The sequence below is a fragment of the Triturus cristatus genome, chromosome 3_2 (genome assembly GCF_964204655.1).
Source record: "Triturus cristatus chromosome 3_2, aTriCri1.1, whole genome shotgun sequence".
Lineage (NCBI taxonomy): Eukaryota > Metazoa > Chordata > Amphibia > Caudata > Salamandridae > Triturus > Triturus cristatus.
In genome coordinates this window covers 971,619,105-971,634,308 of record NC_140584.1, presented here as the reverse complement: position 1 = coordinate 971,634,308, position 15,204 = coordinate 971,619,105, and the positions used below count along the sequence as shown (strand labels likewise).

Sequence of the window (15,204 nt, the reverse complement as noted above, 5' to 3'; positions counted from 1 at the left end):
TTTTCCAGCAGTCAGTTAATCCGCAGTATGCATCTCAAACCCTAGGAGTGAGTGCAGTATCTGGCGAGGTCTTGATATGTCCAAGCCTTTGTACAGTCATTAAAGAATAATTTCACCTTCACTTAAAGTAAATTTATTTCACAATATGTGTTCATGGGTAGTAAAACACCAGAAGCAGTAAACTTAAGACAGAGATTCTGTCCCGTATCTCAGCAGATCAGCAAGAAGTAGATTGTTTTCAACTATTTTGGCAGAAAAACATTTTCTAAATGTTCTAAAGTGTTTTTGATCCTAGGGAATTACCGTTTTTTAATGAAGTGTTTGCATCAAAATTTTGCAATGTTTGCTCTTGCCTCTAAAGGGTGCATTCATAGTAAATCGACTGATTCCTGTAGTTTAAGTACTCTCAAATGTAGCCAATCATCAGGAAAATGTTTACCTTACAGCAAAGTTGTAAAAATGTAGGGTTATCTATAATAATCTTTATATAATGGTGAAAGAAAACCAGTATCTTTCATTTCTTTACATTTTATTCTCATTGGTAGTGCTTTCACTATATCAAATATAGTGAGTTAGTGCCAGATTTACAGTTTGGTAGATGGGTACTCCATAACAGATATCCTGTCCATTCTGTTAGAAAAGGATTAGGATATCATGCATCTGTTTGTGACTGAGTTACCCTTATGATAAATCTAAATCCTAGATAGTTAAAAATCCATCAAACATTTCAGCATAAATAAGCTGAAATAATATCTAGTGCTTATTGCAATGTTTACCATAATGGTAGTTTGTAAATAAATACTGGAACTAATTGGCCTCAAGATAATTAGAATCTATATCCTTTTTGCTTAATCAACCTTTTTAAATACATTTCTATGATACAAATCTTATAAAAGGTTTAGTTGACATTTTTGAAAAAAGGATGAATGGAAACTTAAACCTCCTGAGCCTTCTTCTCATCACAGAAATATTATATAGTATTGTTCAGGATAACTAACATGTTAAGATTGTCATGCAACATGTACTAAAAATAAAACCGTTAATTTTCCTCTGGTCATATATGTGTAACCAGAACACTGCCATTTTAAAGGTACTGTCACTTTTCACAACGCAACAAATTCACTACAGTGGGACCACTGACAAATTGGACAGTCTCAGCCTTTCAAAAAACACATACACATGTATTAGCAATTTTGAATATTCATCTCCCAGGAGTTCTTATCTAAGTAAGTAATATTTTATTGTACAGTTAAAACCGTTACAAACCATCATCAATTAACAGTTTCATGTTTCAAAGCAGCCATGACTAATTACGTTAATTCTATAGTAAACTGTAAGTAGAGAAGTGCTATTAAAATAATCAAGCTAACACTGTTAAAATTCAAGTAAAATATAAGATCAGACTAAGAACTTACTCGATTCTGTCCTGCCAGTAGAAACTTTGCAGGGTAGGCCCTCTACCTAAATTGGGCTAACTTAAATTCCCATTCAATCCATTTAATTCTCAAAGCTCTTAATGTGGCTGTGGATCAAGAAATGATCCTCCACATAAACTTGTGCTTACTTCGGACGACCCAGGAGAGAATTACCACATGTACTACAAAGAGAGCAAACAGTAGAGTAAAAAGAAGAAAGAAAATCCCGCTAATGCCCTTGAAACACAAACAATTGATTGCTTGAAGAACAAAAAGTTTCAGATAGGCATCTATTTCGTAATTGTTCGATACTTGAACTCTGGCCATTAACTATTCAAGGTTTTAAAGTTTAGAGTAGTAGGGCTAAATGAACACCAAGATATAGTCTAGGCCTGTGTTTCTGTCCGGTTACTTTGGGGTACAAAGATTGCGCTGGGTTCCGTCACGGTCCATCCTGCTTATCCGCTGATGCGGGGTGGGCCTTCATGAGGATTTTAGTGCTAGATTCTGCTCTGCACCCAGCCCAGTTTGACTTTTTCTGTTTATTCTTTCACTTTATTAAGGTGAGCTTCTGCAGTTTCAAGATATTTTACCAACCGGCAGCTCAGTTGGACCTGATCCCCGGAGAAGCATGCCAGGACTGCTTGCCTGCATGACCGTATCCGGTTTTTATTGAATAGTGGTCTCAAAAGGGTCCAGCGTTCTTGTAGCAAATCTTTGCAGATGGTAATGAGGTGTACTGTGTTTTCTTCACCGTTGCCACAGAGGCGGCTCTTTGCTGGTGTTGAGGGGCGCAGCCAGGGAGCCAAATGATTTTCAGAGGGCAACAGTCCTAGGAGAAATTTCAAAAACTTCTTTTATCTTTTTAGTGAAGCTGGTCTGCAAATATGTTTAGGGCCTGAGTTTGGTGTATAGTAAACCAGCCGTGGCCTGCTTGGCCAGAGAGGCTTTATCCTGCAAGAGAGATTCTTTTCTGACAGTGTTATTTACTGCTTTTTTAAATCCCGCCAGAGGGAGATCCCATAATTGACGCAGCCCCAACCGTTTGATTACGTCCTCCAGGTAAAGCTTTGCTGGGCAGTTTTCTTTGGCTTGCAGTTTTTGCTTCTCCCCTGCTTATTTTGTGCCAGCTTTTTAAATCTACTCCTTTGCATGCCATCTCTTCCTTTGCAAGTCCAAATTCAAGCCGCATCTGCGCAGGTGATGTGTGTCCCGGCAGGCCAAAAATCATGCGCAGTGCTCTTGCTACCGTACCATCTACCGTTTCAGTGTCCCTTTCTCTCATCGCTTCGCTGCCGTAAGTGATAGATGGGATCAGTTTTGCCTGAATCACCTTCATTAGGAGAAGGAGGCTTGAGCCGGTGATCTTACCTGGTTTATGATTAGTTTTACATTTCTATTGATTCACAGTCTTATTACAGCTATTACCTACAATTATTTCTGTAAAACAAACAATAAAGTTCACTCTATCCCACCCCATATCATTAGGCCAATTTTAAATATACCTTCATTGGCAGTATAAATTATAACGTTATAACGTTATCCTTTGAATCTCATTATGAGCGTATGCAATTGTGGTCTGCTTGAGGATGTGTAAAAAGTAGTGCCTGTGTTGAGTGCAAACGAGAATTCAGGATTAGAATCAATAGCAAACATTAGCATCAGTAAATAGCAATAAATTACAAAAGAGCGAGTGCCTATTGCAGTGCAAGTTTTCAAATGGTGGTTCACAGTCAGAATTGATAATAAACATTAACAGCAGCAAGTAAAGAATAAAGCGTGCTTGTATAGAAAAGGCTTAAAGCATGAGTATAAAGGATAGATGAAAGAGTAAGGCACAAGTCATCATTCAGCACTAAGGTCATTGACACATGATAATACGTTGGAACACATTTCAACAGAGGAAAGAACCACTTCAACCATTATCAGTGACAAGATACTAAGAGGTGGATCCCACAAGAGGCCATCCTAAGAAGACAAACAATACAAAAAATAGTTTCACATTATGAAAATAATCGTCGAAACTGGGCCTGGCAGATCTTGTTTCAGCTATAATTACCATAAATCCATACTCTAGAGCTACAGTACCTAAATGAGCATTACAACTAGGAGAAGGTTCCCCAAATTGCCCCCACAAAGGCTCAAGTTCTAATCATTTTGTTATACCATTGAGAAGCCAATGAGATTGTGTTGGTCTTCTAGCACTGTTAGATCAGTGAACGAGCCACCACGTGACTATTGATGTAAAGCATTGCGAATTCTTACGAAGATGGTAAACCTCATAAGAGAAGCAAAATAACACAAGCATAGAAGTCAGAGAGGTTGAGGTATGAAAGGTTTGGCTGATTACCTGGAAGACCCCCTCCCAAATCTGATGGAACATTCAAATAGTTATGGACCCAGTCACCTCCATCGGCTGCTTTTCATCTAAAACATTGGTTTAGGTAGGAAGGAAATATCCTATGTAGCGTATAATTGTGTATGGCATGCCGTCCATCTGAATTAATACACCCTCTTTTTAAAATTGGCAGCTGAGTGATCTATGCCCTACCTCTCTGAGGTGCTGCCATTCTTTGATATTAACCCTACAGCCAGTACCCTGAGAGATTTTGACAACAAGTCAGGCAATAGTCTGGCTAGCCTACTGCAGAAGTATCTGATACCAGGCTCCCACAAACTCAGTCACATTTAATCGACGAACCATTAAACAAATCTCATTCTTCATTACCACATAGTTTTCTTTAACACCTTCGCTCATGAGCACAGGATCACTGGTGCTCATGACTGAATTATTCCGTCATGAGCACCGAAAGGGTTAAGGCTAGTTATTTGGTTAAATCTAAACTGTAACAGTGGATTCTGGCTTCCAAATTGTTGAGTTATAGAGTCCCAGGAGATCAGGTTTGTGCAGTTATAGAAATTACCCAAATTCTAGAACCCAATTGTTAGCCATCACTGTAGTGGGGCTTTGGATAAAGCCAACCCCCAGATCTCAGGCTTGTATAAGAGTATAGGTTTGACGTACTGGGATTTTTCATATTTAATAAAAAGTCTGAATACTAAATGCCAGGGTCTTTAAAACCTTATACCGTGTTTTCTTAGGAAGTTTGGCACTGCAAAGAAATACTGGTAAACCCATTTGACTTCCTTGACCATGCAACATATTAGAAAATGATCGTAAACTGTAGTTGTTGCTGCTAATTGAACCACAGAATTTACTACGGTAGCCTGATAATATGACAAAGTGTGGCAATACTGACTCCCCCTGAGAGGTATCAAGTTTAAAATAGTCAATTTTACCCGTGGCTGTTTATTAGACCATATAAATCTTCTAATGACAGAATCAAGCTGTTTAAAATCAGTTACAGGTATTATCAAAGGAAGGTTCAAAAAGAGGAATAAAAACAAAGGGAGAATAGACATTTTAACCATTGCTACCCTGCCTATCAAGGACAGGGGTAGCAGAGTCCATCTTTCTAGGATCTTTCTTGTTTTAATGAGTTTTCCCCATAATTTAGATTGAATAATTGAGTATAATAGTTTGTGATGAAGGTATCTAACTGCGCTGGGAGACACTCTGTAGACACCCAGGGAGGTTGGCCCAGGATGAATTAAATAATAAAAGTTCCATCTAGGCCTACTTTACTTTGTATCCCCTGATTCGCGTAAAATCACTTATTTAATTTACAGTGTTCTGGATGTTTAGGCTATCGGCCTGCAAATACAACACCAGGTCATTGGCAAATAGTTTGACTTTCGCCATCCCCTCAATAAGCGGTACAGTAGATAAATGATTTCAAATCTTGGCGGTTAAGGGTTTAATAAAAAAAGGTTAAAAATTAGCAGGGGTAGGGAGCATTCCAGTTGAGTTCCACAACTCGTCTTCTCTATCTCTGCCTCCTGTGAATTAATAATAATCCTAACCTCAGTCCCCTTGTAAAGCTTATTAAGCATGTTTACAATTGTGGATGGGAAGCCAAATTTGCCCAAAATGAAAAACAAAGCTTTCCAGTTACCAAGGTCAAACTCCTTTTCTTCATCCATTATGAGGATAGCCTCCTTCTCTTTGACTTGTTGATTGAAAAGTAGTCGATCAACTGTATCAGTAAATGGGTGTTAACTGCCATTTACCTTTTTGATAAACATCCTTTTTGGTCAGGGTGAATTACGTCCTGTGCTCATGGAACAATCCGATCTGCCCAGATCTTCATAAATAATTTATAGTTCACATTCAGTAGATTTGTAGAATGATATTAATTAGGATGTCTATCTTTTTGTGATGAAACTTACTACTACTGTTTCTTTAAAGTTTTTCACAATTTCCGCCCCATCCTAGATATGATTTAAACAGTACTAAAAGAAATGGAAGGAGTTAATTTAAAAAGGTGTTATAAACTCCTTAGGGATCCCGTCACTACTGCTAACAATGACATTTGCTATATTTTTAAGGGTTACTGCGATATCACAGGGCTCAATTTTCCTAATTAGTAAAATTTCCTGGGTAGAAGAAATTTTAAAGAGGTGCAACTTATTAAAATACTGTTCTATCTCGTTCTCAGCAATCTGCACAGATTCTACATATATGTGCCCATATTGATAAACACCTTGGTTATCTCTTTAATTTCCGTCACTGTTGAACCTGAGAGTGTTTTTTTAAATTCTGTTCATTAACTGTCTATTCTTCTGTGTTTTGGTTTACAGTGCCAAAAACCTACCTACCTGTTGGCTCTCCTCATACAGCTTCTATTCGAAAGGTCTACTACCTGCTATTTCTTCTAATAAAAAAAATCCCTAAACTCCTGCTCAGCACTTGATAACTGATCTTGGGCTAACTGATGGGTGGTACTGGGAAAAGAGCCTCCCACTGGTCCTATATGTTGACTTCAAGCCTTATCAATGGCTGTATGGAGATTCTGAAATCTGGCAGCCCGCACCCTTACTAGTTTAGTTTTATACAAAATCACCTGTCCCCTAAAAGCTGCCTTGAATGCTTCCCATACCATAAAAGCAAGAGCCTTATTTGAGTTTATTTTTAAAAAATCCTTAAAGTACTTGCTATCATTAACCCACATTTAATCTGTCAGTAAAACTTTGTCAAATTGCCATCTTGATCTCTTCCTCTGGGGCGCCTTTGTAACAAGAACCATGGAAACTATTGAATGGTCTGAAAAGGGATTAGCCCTAATCTCAATTAGACCTCCCTTCACTGAGCTCGCTACAAGAAAAAGTCAAGTTGTAAAGCTGATCAAAATCTAGAAGAGTGATAAGTATATTATTAGAAGTTAGGAAAATCTATCCACCACGGACCCACCATGGCAAGATTCTGTCTAATTAAGCTCACCAACTTGGCGGTTTAAGGTTTCATCTGTCTCCTAACCCTATTGGAAGTATGTTGCACATTTGCTTATTTGATAGTCCATTCACATTGCAGATGATAATATTAATCTGCTGAACCGTTATTAATCAATTGACATTGTCTGAGCCTTTTCCAAAACAAACAAAAGGCACCCACGGACCATAAAGAATTCGCCTTATCAGACCTGTACAACCCTGGAGAAAGGTTAATGAGAAAGCACTAGCTATAAAGAGACCCGAGTTTACAAAAGCATAAATGTAAATAAGAAATAAGACCTGTTGCTTTCTACAATCCTGCTCTTTCTAGATAAAACCACCCAGCCCCCCGACACCCTCCCCTCCACCCTGCCCCAACCATTGAAGCTGGTACTGCCCGTTGCCCCCCCCCCACCTCTCAAGCCACCGCAACTAAGCAAATGCCTTGTTAGAGCTCCTGGTACCCCCTTGTATGCCCACCCTCCATTCCAGACAAAAAATAAGAAAATGACAACATTAAATCATCTCTGAACAGTGAACTTTGGCAAGGCTTCAGCATCTACTACACGCCCGGGAATCACAGCTAGTTGCCCGATTTCATGGGTTAAGCCCATCACCCTTCTACTTAGACTTTGCAAAACATCAGAGGGCCTTGGCCTCTTCAACTGTTGAAAAGAGATGGAACTGACCATCAAAAGGAACTTTAAGTTTAGACTGTTGTACCATGGAGACTTGCCCGCCCAACAATTTGGACTCCTCCATCATCTCCCACAAGAATTTAGAAAAAGAGGGCAGGAATTAGTTACAGAAGGCAAACTCCTTTCTAACAATTCCATTGAATGTACAGTTGACGCAGCAGATACTGCGGCTAGAAGTATCAATACTAATATTTTACTTTACTTGGAATTGACCATCAAAAGGAACCTTAAGTTTAGCCTGATGTACCAAGGAGGCTTGCCCTCCCAACAATGTGCACTTCCTTTGCAGACATGTTTGACTTAGAGTGTCGGGTTTCAAACTAGAGTTTCAACAGGCTGTCCTAAATTTACCATTTGACAAAGAACACCTTTTTGGGCTGCAAGTTGACACGGCCCTTGGAAAAAAAATAAAAAAGAGACCGATGTGGCTTAAGTGCTTCAAACTACAACATTTCGTGGTTTCTTTTGCTGCCTATTATTTAGACAGGGCGCAGGGTCTGCCACTCCTGACACATAAGCAGTGTCATACAAGGGCGAAACTCAATCCTCACCTTCAAGGGGATATTACAGAGGATTCTATTTTTTGGAAATAATTTTAAAGACTGTGGAAATTTCACATGCACAGCCAATAACACCAATACCATACAGTGACTTCAGTCACAATCTCCCAGAACATTTTTTTTGTTTTTTTTGTAATACTTTTTATTGAACAACTTGAATCAGCGTAAATACAGGAATCAGGTGAATAAGTTACAGGCAGGAGGAATTCATTTAGTGTCATTAACAAGCACGATTACTAAAAAAACGAAGCAATGATACATCATGGAATACGGCCTTTATGGTGAAGGCAAGTCATCTGTGTTGGGTCCGTGTGAGGGACTACATATCTCCCCTCGATACGTATTCCATGCCCCCCAGATTTGAGACCACTTCTTAGGGCAGCCCCTCGCAGTGTATACTGTTTTCTCCCGGAACATGCACCAGTCCATGTGTTTCTTCCACTCTGTTATGGTTGGTGAGGTTGTGGCTCCCCATAGCTGAGCTACATTCCTTTTAGCCACCATGAGGCCCAGTGTTACCCAGATCTTACCCATTCCACTCAGGTCTGTGGGTTCCCACACATTCGATATACACCTTTTCGCTTCATGGCGGACGACCAGACCAAACACTTCGCCTAGAACTGTATGTATTTGACGCTAGTATCTTTGAATATGTTCACATTCCCACAGGATATGCTCCCCGAACATTTAATACCTGTAGGGGGATGTCTGCTATTGTTTCTGCCACAGTAGAAGAACATCACCAAATATAAATGGGTGTTGGATATTATCCAACATGGCTACTCTCTGGAGCTCATCGCCACTACTCTAAACATTCCTCCTCCCAAACATAACCTCTCTGTTCAGCACCAGCTTCTGCTAAAACAAGAGATAGCAGCTCTTTTACCAAAATGAGCAATAGACCCAGTTACAATAAAACAGGGAACAGGAGTATATTCCCTATACTTCCTTATTCCCAAACAGGACGGCTCACACAGACCCATTTTATACATTAGAGTATTGCATCAATCCATTCTGTCAGAACACTTTCACATGGTCAGCCTTCAGGAGGTTATAACTCTACGAAAATTAACAAAGAGAGGGAGTGTAGAGGATTCCTAGTAGAACCTACCTCCTATGTCAGACTTTAAATAAACAATGTGGTTCTACTTAATGTGATGTAAAAAATATTTTTTTACGTTTTGTTGTTTTACAATCGTGAATAAACAAGGCAGTGCCTTATTTGAATAAAGGCACTAAGTGTTTTTAAAATACCCCTCACACACTATGAATTCACTAAGTGCTCCCATATATATATATTGGTCGAAGCACGCCCCGCCCCGTAGAGGGACGGGAAGACCCCCATGATGAAGCATGACACTATGGGAATTCATAGTGTGTGAGGGGTATTTTAAAAACACTTAGTGCCTTTATTCAAATAAGGCACTGCCTTGTTTATTCACGATTGTAAAACAACAAAACGTAAAAAAATATTTTTTACATCACATTAAGTAGAACCACATTGTTTATTTAAGGTTATAACTCTACTTCAGTAGGCAGATTTAATGGCCAAATTAGACCTAAAGAACGCCTATTTTCATATACCCATTCACCCATCGCATCAGAAGTACCTACATTTTCTTTTTCAAGGCAAACATTATCAGTTCAAAGTACTTCCTTTTGGAGTCACCACAGCTCCAAGGGTATTCACAAAATGTCTATCAGTGGTAGAAGCGCTTCTTTGAAGGGAAAACATTCATAACTTCTCTTAGTTAGACAATTTGCTTCAAAAAGCAAACCGCTTACAACTATACAGTCAATATGCTCTCTAGACCCTAACTCTTCTACACCAGTTAGGCTTCACAATCAATCTGCAAAAAGCCCCTTTACAACATGCACAAATACTGCCAAAACTCAACTAGCGCTAGCAACTCCAAATTCAGTCAGAATTCAAAATATTCTGTCCTTAGCACAATTTCGAACAGGAATACACATTCAAGTCAAAACAGTGCTAAGACTTCTGGGCATAATGGTATCATGTATAGCCATAGTTCCAAATGCCAGACTGCATATGAGACCACTGCAAGAATGCCTCACGTCCATGGATTCAGTCACTGGGACCACCTTCAAGATCTAGTTTTGATAGACAGCCGCACACATTATTCTCTGCATTGGTGGAACCTTCAAAAATCTATTGAAGGGGCAGCCGTTTCTAGATCCTGTTCCCCAAGTCATTCTTATAGTGGATGCCTTGCTTTCAGGTTGAGGAGCTCACTTGCAATATCCAACTATACAGGCTACATGGTATATACAACACCAGAGTCTACGTATCGATTACCTCGAGCTTCAAGCCGTTCACCAAGCATTGAAAGCATTCCTAACTCACCTACAGAGATTGTCCTTTCTGGTTCAGATTGACAATATAACAACATTGTTATTCACAATAACAGAGGGGGGACACACTGCAGCTATCACACCTAGCACTGTCGATATGGCGTTTAGCTCTACATCACAACATCGATCTTTTAGTGGAGCATGTACCAGGAACGAGTAATCAATTTGCACACAACCTCAGCAGCAACAATTCTATGAGTGGGAAGTTCAACCCAGAGTCCTACTCACATGCTTTCGTAAATGGGGGTTTCCTCTAATAGACCTATTCGCAACCCCAGAAAATGCAAAATGCCAAACTTTGTAGCCAGATTTCCCCACTCTCTATCCAAAGGCAATACCAGATGGATCGATTGGTTAGGGATATTTGCATAAGCTTTTCCACCTGTTCCACTACTTCCATTTGTAGTCAGGAAGTTAGTCCAAACTTCACTCTCACTAATACTAGTGGCACCCACATGGGCTCGTCATCCATGGTTCACCACCCTACTGGAACTTTCTCAGGTGCCACACAAGAAGCTTCCTCTCCACCTATAACTTCTTGTGCCGAACCATGGGGAAATAAGACATCCCAGTCCCAAAGAGATGAACCTTGTAATATGGCTCCTGGGTACCTTAATTTTCCACAAACTTGTATGGATGTCCTTAAGGAGGTGCAGAAATCAACAACTAGAAATGTTACGGCTCAAATCGAAATGGTCTGTTATTTACTGTCAAACCAAAAATTGCAATCCATTTGATGTACAAGTACAAATTATTATTTGTTATCTTTTACATCTACAAACGTCCGGTCTTGCCTACACTTCTAGAAGATTACATTTAGCTGCACTTGCTGCTTATCTAAAAAACAGACACATACATCTTTATTTAAAATATCTGTCATTAAAGCTTTCATGGAAGGACTTAAAAGAATTATTCCTCCAAATTACCACCAGCACCAGTTTGGAAGCTTAATGTTGTCCTAAACAGCTCATGGTTCCTCCTTTTGAGCCATTGAATTCCTGTTGACTTTAATTTTTATATTGTAAAGTTGCTTTTTTATTACTCCATGCATTAACCTTAGAAGAGCCTTTCTTTCAATTGCACAAAAAAGGTAGTCGTAAGGACAACCCCAAAATTCCTTCCTAAAGTTCTCTCTTTTTCATATGAACCACTCAATTCAATTGCCAGTGTTCTTTCCAAACCCAGACTTTGCTGCAGAAAGAGCTCTTCATACTTTGGGTGTTAAAAGAGCTTTGATGCATTATATATCGACAGAATTAAAAGTTTCAGAAAAAGAAAACAACTGTTCATGCTTTCTCACCTCCACACATTGGGTGACCAATTTAAAAAAAAATGGAATTGCTAGATGGATAGTTAAATGCATCCAAACATGCTAAAGCTAAACGACCACTACCAGTTACCCCTATAGGCCCAATCCACTCGGAAAGTTGGCGCTTCTAAGGCATTTTTAGGGAACATTCCAATTGCTGGAATATGTAAAGCAGCAACTGGGTCTACACTACATACTTTTACTAAACATTATTGTGTGGATATAGCAGCACTACAACAGTCTAATGTTGGACAGGCTGACCTATATACTCCATTTCAAACAACTCCAACCCCCACAGGATAGCCACGGATTTGGGAGAGGGACTGATTTACAGTCTATGCAAAGCATGTGTATCTACAGCCGCACTTGCCTTGTGAGGCTTATGTTACATACCCAGTAAGCATCTGTTCTTGGCATGTTGGAGCTGTAGATTCACATGCGCCCTCCCTCCTCCCCGGATACCGGTGTAGTTGGTAGTTTACATTTATGTACATTACTTGCATGGTCATCACATATTCTACACTATTTCCAACTCCATTCTCACCTGTTTGCTACGAAACAAAAGATGTAGTTGATGCCCATGCTCATTTTTAGGTCTCGCCTACGCAGTGCGTATGCGCTGCATAGGAGGAGACCTCTTGGAATCGATTTGCTTTTTGGGGCAAAAACGTGCACGCTTTACATTGCTTTCAACGGCAGCGCGTGCACGTTTGGTGATTCCCTTGCGGGAGCGAGCTTTGGCGACATCTGTTTGTAATTAACTTGCAAACAGATGGTGCCCCTGCTCGCTCCCGCAAGGGAAATGCTTTGTGGGTCTGTTTTTTTTTTTTTTTGCACTCCCGTGCCAGCTTTATTTTGGAAATAAACTCGCGTTCCACTTGAGGATTTAGTTCATTTCTGCAGATCTTTTTTGCCACACTGCAAATGCGGGGCGCTTTTTTGTCTCCGATTATAAAATGCCTAATTATAGTACGCTGATAGTTATTTTACGTCTTTAGATAAGGCGGCGGGCCTTGTGATCAAGGCACTTGCAGTGCCGAAACGCTTAATGCTGCTAGCGCAGATGATGGACTTATCTAAATAAAGAAATCTGCACCTTATCTGTGGTCAGTGCTCTGTGCTTGATCAGAGAAGCAGTAGGAGTTTTCTGGATATATATGCTCGAGCAATCCTTTGCAAAGTTCCTTATTTCCTTCCTTCTTATCTTCAAACATTTCACTCAGAAAAAAAGAGGTCGGGGACAGGAAGACTGGCGAAAGCCTGGCAGTGGGATTGTTTTATTTAATGCTGCTTGACAGAGGCATTTCACCCAGACACACCAAGGAGGTGCAGTCCGAGTAAACGCCAACCGGGTCCTCCTCAGACGGCAGATGAAGAAAGTTATCCCGCTCCGCCGTTCTGTTGAGGGGCCTTAAGAGCTTTCTAATCGCCTCACTGTCAGGCTGCTTCCTCTGATGTTTACTCTCGTCTGAAGTTCTCTCCTCCCCCTTCCCTCCGCTTGCTACTTCCGAGCGGAACTTCCCCTCCTGGCTCCGGGACGCGGGCTGTGCTCTCCGGGCACCCTGCTCCTCGCAGAGGCGCACTCCAGAGATCGCGCTGGTGCTAGAGTGCTACTAGCTTGCATGGAAATCTGGAGACTTCACGGCAGGCCGGTGACTCCCAGAGGCAAGTAGGGCTAGGGCAGGGACAGTTGGATGACAGCCGGAGCCTGACATGTGACTGACTCTGCTTCAGCTCTCCCTGCCTGACAGATGTTATGAATTCTTACTAAACCCCCATAGCTCGCCTCCGTCGTCTCCCAGCACTGCTGTGCCCCCTCGCCCCCCTTTAACAAGCAAGAGGGTTACGAGCGAAGCCTGAGCCCTTGCGTCATCAACGGGGACACCTTAATGCAGCCAGAAGCAGTGCATTCTGGGGTGTTTTGACTGCTTTGCTCGACACCATTCAGTGTATTTTTAGCTCTGCATTGCAACTGAAGTATTATGGGGATTTTCTGTGGATTTGTACAGCAAGCATCCTAGTCTGTTCTTGGCACTGAACCATCATTTCCCTGTGGATTATTTTGGGGGGATTTTATAATGAGATGCTCTGCCCACTGTGCTTATCCCACTCTGTCATTTAATACTCGGTGGCGGCTACAGTAAATAAACAAGCATTGACATAGCCAATAGGTCTTGCCTTTGGGACCTTATAAGTGTTTAGCCATGCAACAGTTGATGTTGTTGCACCAAGGATATTGTGCTGCATAACTAAATACTTATAAGGTCCCAAAAGCGAGACCTATTGGCTATGCCAATGCTTGTTACCAAATGGAGGAGCCACATAGCCTTGTGACACGAAAAAACATCTTCGAAGAAAAACAACTTGTAATCATCCGAGCCCAACACTAGATGGCAGACTTATGCAAAGCACGTGAATCTACAGCACACATGCCAAGAACAGATGCTTACTGGGTGAGTAATGTAATCCTTTTGCATGTGGCAAAAACACAACATTACAACACATACATTCTAGCTGCTCACCATATTACACAAGCAAAAACTTTGGACATTACATACTGTTTTACAAAGCAAAAGAGAAATGGCAAGGGGGCCACAGCTTTGTCGAGTAGTCCATAGATGAGAATGGAAGATTATGGGTAATAATCCCTTCTCAAATGCTAATAAAGCGTCAAGAGGTCATCAGGACAGAGAATAATTTTGTGAGCAAAAAGCCAAAGAATGTTCAAACCATCATTCAAAATTAGGAACTAGAGGATTAAATGCAAAATTGGTCCTTCAAAAAATAATTTTGTGCTAAATCGCACCCCTTGGCAGAGTAGTCGCAATCAAATTAGATTTACATTGATGCATCTTCTGGTAGCAACAATGTGCTATCAAGCGTTTTCCTCCAACCTTAACTTTGCTAAATGAACCAGCAGCGCTCTTTGACTTTTCGCTCACAAAACTATTCCCTGTCCTGATGATAACCCTTTGACGCTTGGGGTTGAAACGCTGTCCACGCTTTATTGGCATTTGGGAAGGGATTAATGCCCATAATCTTCCATTCTCATCTCTGGGCTACCCAATGAAGTTGTGGCCCCCTTTGCCATTTTTCTTTTAGTTTATAAAACACTATGTAATGTGCAAAGTTTTTGTTTGTGTAATATGTTGAGCAGCAAGAATTTATGTATTGTACTCTATATGTTGTGTTTTTTGTTACGTGCAAAAGCCTATTTACAAGAATAATCTTCAAAAACTCTGTATCCTTGTGTGGGCACCTCACATTTCTTTGTATTTTTCTATTCACTATATTGGGTTTTTTTCCTACATGAAATAGTTATTACTACTTTTCCTGGAACCATTGTTGTTTATATATACTTTACTGCCCCTGTTGTGTTTAACTGTTATTTGTAGGCTGCTTTAATGTTCATGTTGGATGGGCTTGATTGAGTGCTAAGTGTGTTTACCACAGTCAGCAGAAATTAATGATTAGTAATTGTGCTGGCTTTGTTAGGGGACCAGGAGTGAAGTTTCCCC

At 40.4% G+C, this 15,204-nt stretch overlaps 1 protein-coding gene across 12 annotated transcripts in view; it reads left to right on the top strand.

The window, feature by feature from the left end:
* NF1 (neurofibromin 1) overlaps positions 1–15,204 on the top strand; it is a 1,956,660-nt gene that overhangs the window by 741,192 nt on the left and 1,200,264 nt on the right. The gene's annotated exons all lie outside the window — the stretch shown is intronic.